This window comes from Globicephala melas, chromosome 20 (assembly GCF_963455315.2).
Source record: "Globicephala melas chromosome 20, mGloMel1.2, whole genome shotgun sequence".
Classification (NCBI taxonomy): Eukaryota; Metazoa; Chordata; class Mammalia; order Artiodactyla; family Delphinidae; genus Globicephala; species Globicephala melas.
In genome coordinates this window covers 23,225,301-23,231,300 of record NC_083333.1, presented here as the reverse complement: position 1 = coordinate 23,231,300, position 6,000 = coordinate 23,225,301, and the positions used below count along the sequence as shown (strand labels likewise).

The window sequence follows — 6,000 nt, the reverse complement described above, 5'->3', positions numbered from 1 at the left end:
CGCAGGAGGCAGATGAGGATGGGTCGGCGGACCAAGGTCACACGCCAGGATACTGCAGACTTTGGACTCAAATCGGAGTCCCTGACTTCAAGCCCGTTGTTTCTGCCAGTGTCCCGGGGCGAGCTGGGCGAGGTCTCCACGAAGGAGGCAGATCTGAGGCGCCGGGGGCCCCGGGGACTGAGCCACGAGGCCGCGCTGCAGAGACGGGCGTCCAGGTGGACCCAGGGGTCCCGGGCCTTGGAGCGCCCGCTCGCCCCGCCCCTCGCAGCCCCGCCCCCTCGAGGCCCCGCCCCCAGGGTCGCTCTCCGCGCCTGCGCCGGGATGCGCCGGGCCGAGCGGCGGGAGCGCGCCCGTCTGCTGGCTGCGTCCTCGGGGTGCCCCGCCCTCAGGTGCGTCCTGCGCGGGGCGGAGCGCGGCTTCCGGCACCGCGCCCTCCCCTCTCCGCCCCTGCCTTCCCCGTCCTGCAGCGTCGGGGGCGCGCGCGCGCGGCCGCCCTCTCGGACACTGTTCCGAGCTGAGGTCCCCGCGGACTCCGCGTGTCCCGGCCTGTCGGCGCTCGGCCCGGCCCTGAGGTGACGCGGTCGCCCAGGGCTGCGGGGTGTGAGGCCCGCCGGGGTGGCTGTCACCCCTGGGAGGGGGTGAGGGGTCGAGGAGGGGCGGCCGGCGGGGGAGGGGCGGTGGGTGCGGCCGGGGGGTCTGGGGCTTGGAGTGCAGCGGGGCTCGGAGGGGGCCGAGCCGGCAGCTGGGGGCAGAAGGGTCCCCGAGGTCGGGGAGAGCGCCGTTGCGGCGTGTCCTGTGGAGGAGGATGCTGTTCGCCCCCCGGGGTGTCGGGGTGCGGATGCCGGGGTCGCCGCGGGACCCCTGCCTTGGGCTGGCCGGGGTGGTCTCCATCCTCAGGGCGCCGTTGCGGAGGGCGGAGATGTTGGGAAGGGAATTCCCTCTGAACACCTGGCCGCGAGCGCGGGTTCCCTTGGGAGCTTCGGGCTGCTCCTCGCTCTGCGCTAGGAGGAGTTCGGGAGAGATGCGCAGAGCTTGGGGCACGGTTTTGGGGGAAGTGCCCTGGTTCCCGAAACGCAAGGCTCCAGGCGTGGAAGTATTGATACTACAGCAGACGCGAAAGCTCGGGAGGCTGCCGGCGCTAATAGCTGCAGGAGGGTTGCTCCTGGGCTCCCAAGGCTTGGACAGACGTTTCTAAATAAGTCTGAAAGAATAAAGGCAGTCACGTTTACTTTCCATCGAGGACGTTGTGCAGGAACGGAAGGGGAGAAAAGGAGTGTATGTTGGACTCCCAGCCGTGAGGCAGGTTCAGTATTATCTCGTTCAGTCTTGCCAGCATCCTTTGGAGGTCGGAGGGGTCTTATTCTATTGGGCAGATGTGGAAAACGCTTCCCAAAAAAGTTAAGTCACTTATTTCGGTCCCAACTAGCCAAAAGGGCTGAGCTTCCAACCCAGGGATGCCAGACTCTAAATTCTCGTCCTTGATGCCCTATATTTTGCTTCTATCCAGAGAGCGATGTTACATATTTTTAGGGAAGACTCCGTACAAGAGAACATTATTAGGGCAGTTAGGGCTCTTGGGGGTATTTGGGTTAAAAGCTAACTAGTAAGGCATTAATCCTGGAATATGTGCTGTTTAAGTGTATTTTCCTTCAAACAGGATTCAGTATAGGGAAATCTTGCATTCAGGGTCAAAGCAAGTTTATTAATACATTAATACATTAATACATTATTAATACATTACAGGTTTATCTGAGTGTCTTTTATATTCTAGATGCTACGCTATGTGCCAAGAATGCCAAGATGAATACGATTTGTAATCTCTGCCCTTGAGCTTGAGGAGATGATTGCATAAAAGAATTTTGTAGTATTCTCATAAATTGGAATCTTTGCTAGTGTGTGAATTAATCGTCCTAGAATAGTTGTAAGCACAAGTTTTTAGGAACCTGTTATATATAAGAAAAGGTATTGGATAACTTGTCATGTGGGTACCATTGCATTATTTTCCCATTCAGCAAGAAATACTGTCATAAAATTTAGGTTAAATCATATTGACAATTATTATTTTCTTTTATTATTATACTACCTTCAGTAAATTTTAGAACACTAGAGAAGAAGAGAACATTTATAATTTATTCCCTGTTAAGTTAAAAGGCTTGGTTTCTTTTTTGGACTGTGCTTCGCTGCTGGTGAGATCTTAGTTCCCCGACCAGGGATTGAACCTGGCCCTCAGCAGTGAGAGTGCCGAGTCCTAACCGCTGGACCACCATGGAATTCCTGTAAAAGGCTTGATTTTAATAGTGCCTTTTTTTTTTTTAATTTATTTCTGGTTGTGCCAGGTCTTAGTTGAGGTAGGCGGGCTCCTTAGTTGCGGCTCACCAGCTCCTTTAGTTGGGGCACACATGCTCCTTAGTTGTGACATGCGAACTCTTAGTTGTGGCGTGCATGTGGGATCTAGTTCCCTGACCAGGGATTAAACCCGCATCCCCTGCATTGGGAGGTGGATTCTCAACCACTGTGCCACCAGGGAAGTCCCGACAGTGCTTTTGTTTTATTAGTTGAGAAGCCAGTGATGTGTGTAGCTGGGCAGGAACTTCTTTCAAGTCATCTGCCAAAGATGTTCTTAACCTCTTCTTCTAAAAAATAAATCTTAAATTAAAGGTCTCATTGATACCAGATTCCATTTAGCTTTTATCTCTCAGAGTTCTAGTGGAAACAAAATCTTCAGTTTAGGCCGAAATGGCACCTTGTTGAAATGTATAACATTACCTCTGATGCGGCTGTAGGTAGGTGGATAGAAGGGGTAGTGGAACGTTTCGGAAATATCTCCTGATGGCTTCAGTTTCTCAGTGAAGTGGGGATCAAGGTCATCATTTGAGGGCGATGCTGTGGGTGGAAGCTTTGGGGATTAGGAAAGTGAAAGGACTAGTGAAATATGGGATTGCCAGGCAATTAAACAATTATTCTTAGGTACGAAAAGTGCAGTCAAGGAAGTATGGGTACACAAAATAAAGATGTCTAGTCTAATTTTGCATATAAGGTATTTGACAACCTGTTTCCAGGGCCTGTCCTAATAGTGTCATCTAGAGGGTACACCTGCCCTTTTTGCCCCAATTCACTTTGCCCGAGCCTCTGCCTCATTGCAGGTTTCCCTGTTCTTTACACAAGTCAAGCCCCTTTGGGGAGTCTAGTTCTTCCATTCTTTTTCCCTGCCTGGAATTTGCATTCCACTCTTTCCCAGACTCTTTCCCCCAGTTGCACTTACCACATTATATTAAATTTTATCTATCTGCAAAGTCAGTGACTGTGTCTAACTCCGTTTTGTATTTTTTTTAAAAAAGTTTGGTGCATAAATCCCTCAGTAAATGTTTAATGACTATGCCGCTTTTCTTCTTTCTTCCTCCTTTTGTCTGTAAGGGTGGTCAGCAAGCTTTTTCTGTGAAGAGCCACACAGTAAATGTTTTAGATTTTGTGGACCACATGGTCTCTGTCTTGATTACTGAACCCTGCCGTTGTAGCACAAAGCAGTCACAGGCGGCACAGAAACAGCTGAGCATGGCTCTGCTCCAATAACACTTTATTTCTAGACTCGAGATTTGAGTTTCCTATAATTTTTACATGTCACAAAATACCATTATTCTTTGATTTTTCCCCCGATTTAAAAATGTGAAAACCATTCCTAACTACTGGGCTGTACAAAACAGCCTGTGGGCTGGATTTAACCCCCTCGGGCTCCGTTACAGACCTTTGATCTATAGACTCTCAGCAAATCTGGATAAAGGAACTTGCGGTAAGATGATACTGGTTTTAGTATTACCATGGGTGGTAGAGAAGCAAAGAAGGCCGTCTTTTTGTCACGGATTTCATGGTCAAGTTCAAGATTAAGACGTAAACAGATCATGATGACACAGTATGGTAACCGCAATTACAGTTTATTTATTGGAACAAAGGAGTAATAATCAGCTCTGCTTGGGTGGATGAGAAGTCACCTCTAATAGTCGTCTGTTGGGGATACTTTCAGCTTAGATCGTTTCCAGGAATCTTTTCAAACTTGCTAAGGTGACTGACTGACCACATCTTTTGCCAGGATGGCTGTGAACATTCGGATGGCTCAATTCCTTTTTTATAGGATATAATCTTAATTTGTTCCTCTCAGAACTAAAATTAATACATTCTAGATAATTTTTTCTGACAGTTATTTCTAAAGGTCATGCACATTTTTACTGCTTTGAGAAAGGTGAAATATATTTCGTAGCACATATAGTAATCAATGTTTCTTTAATACAGTAGTGAATTTCTGATACTGAATTTTGGGTTATGTAAATTCAGTCTTTAAGTCAACTATTAATGCATTAGAAAAGGAAGATGGGCTTTAGTGGGCTTTCCGTTTTCTTGCAACTTATTAGATTTAATGTGAATTATTTTTATCTAGGAAAAGTATGGATATATGGCTGTTAGCATTACTGACGCCATCCTGGGCTCGTACAGTTTATCCTGTCCTTTCACCCACCCTACCCAGGACTGAACTGTGCAGTAAGTCACTTCTCTGTTGTCAAAGCTTTGCAGTTAATAGAAACTGTTTTAATAATCGTTAGGATCAGGTGGCCTCCATGCTCTGTTAGTCCCGAAACACCGATGATGTATATTCCTGGTGCCCACGAGACTAGGTACCCAGTCATGAATTTTGACTTAGGAGTACACGTCCCGTTTCCAAGCACCTGCCTCCATACGGTAGGTTAACTCTAAAGTCGTCCCAGTGGCCCCCGCCGGTAGGGAGGGGAGTGCAGCTGCAGGTCGTTTTTCCCGATCCGGAGCCCACCCTGTGAGTAAGTTACCCTGTAATAAACGGATCCATTGATTGCGTGCAGCTGCCTGCCTCGTTTTGTTTTTCGGTCTCAAGGTGCTTTCTCAGTTCAGTGAGCACTTTTCGTTCCCTCCTTCCTCCAGCAGAAAGTTAAATATTTAATTAAACCTTTAGTGATACTAGGTGCATAAAACTAATTATTATTTAAAGCTCTATAACAAACTTAACACATTCCCCAGATACGCTGTGGAGCAATGGAAAGACACTTTAAATATTCTTAAAAATAATTTTGTACCCATATTTCTATGTCTTTGTCATAGTTCTCGAGCAGTTAAGAATTGGCTTTGTTTAAGAGTTTTAAAGGTACTGCCTTGGTAAGACTTTGGAACTGTGTCAAGTATTGTAAGTTTTCCAAAAAGTACAATTTGTTAAATCTATGCCATTAGAAGTTTTATTGCTCTTAAGTTGTGAACTTGTGCTTTCAAGGGTCATCTTCTAATATACGTTGCAAAAGAGGTCTTACATGTGTTGTCTACTCAAAAAGCTGCTTTTTTACGGTTGTCTGGTCGTCTCTATTTACAATGCCCTGGGCTTGTGTGAACTCTGTTACTTGTGAGTAAACTCCTCCTGGATGTTGACTGTATGATTCTCTTCCCACTTAACAGCCAATGTTAAATGCGGGGCAGGCCAAGCATCCTTCACTGCCTTTTGCTTTTGTCCTTTTGAATCTCACCACATAAGGCTATAACGTTTGGGATAATTCAGGGGAATTATAGTGTAGAAAGAGGAAATTTAGAGCTTCATGCTAAATATGGGTTTTCTTTTGGTCCAGGAAAAGGCACAGGACGAGTTAAACTTTTTACAGATGTCCCCTTGCTGGCCGTGCCTCGTTCCTAACTTTGCAGCCCCGCTTTCAGCTGTGCACTGGAGTCAGAAGAGCCACTTTCATGTCACCTCTGCGGGGTGGATTTCCACCTTTCTTTCAGGAAACCTCAGTGCCCTGCCCATAGGGCTTGGTTTCAGCTCAGACACCGTCTCTTTATCTTCGGCCGAGGTCTTCAGTATAGAAAGCACTGCCTTCCCATATCCTTCCTCCATCCCAAATCCCCCCTCCCTACCCTGCAAAGCAGTGTGGGGCGGGGGGAGCAGAGGGGACTTTATGATCACCCCACCAGTGGGAGGTGCAGGCTTCCCTCTTT

At 47.6% G+C, this 6,000-nt stretch overlaps 1 protein-coding gene across 3 annotated transcripts in view; it reads left to right on the top strand.

Annotated features, from left to right (window-relative positions):
- Positions 1-327: 327 nt before the first annotated feature.
- ABCA5 (ATP binding cassette subfamily A member 5) overlaps positions 328-6,000 on the top strand; it is a 66,060-nt gene continuing 60,387 nt past the window's right edge. The window contains exon 1 of one of the 3 annotated variants that reach the window (XM_060290316.2): positions 328-389. The gene's annotated coding sequence lies outside the window, so the exon portion shown is untranslated. Of the gene's footprint in view, positions 390-446; positions 573-4,431; positions 4,531-6,000 lie in introns of those variants that run through there. The other 2 variants (XM_030838052.2, XM_030838053.2) reach the window with 2 other exon arrangements.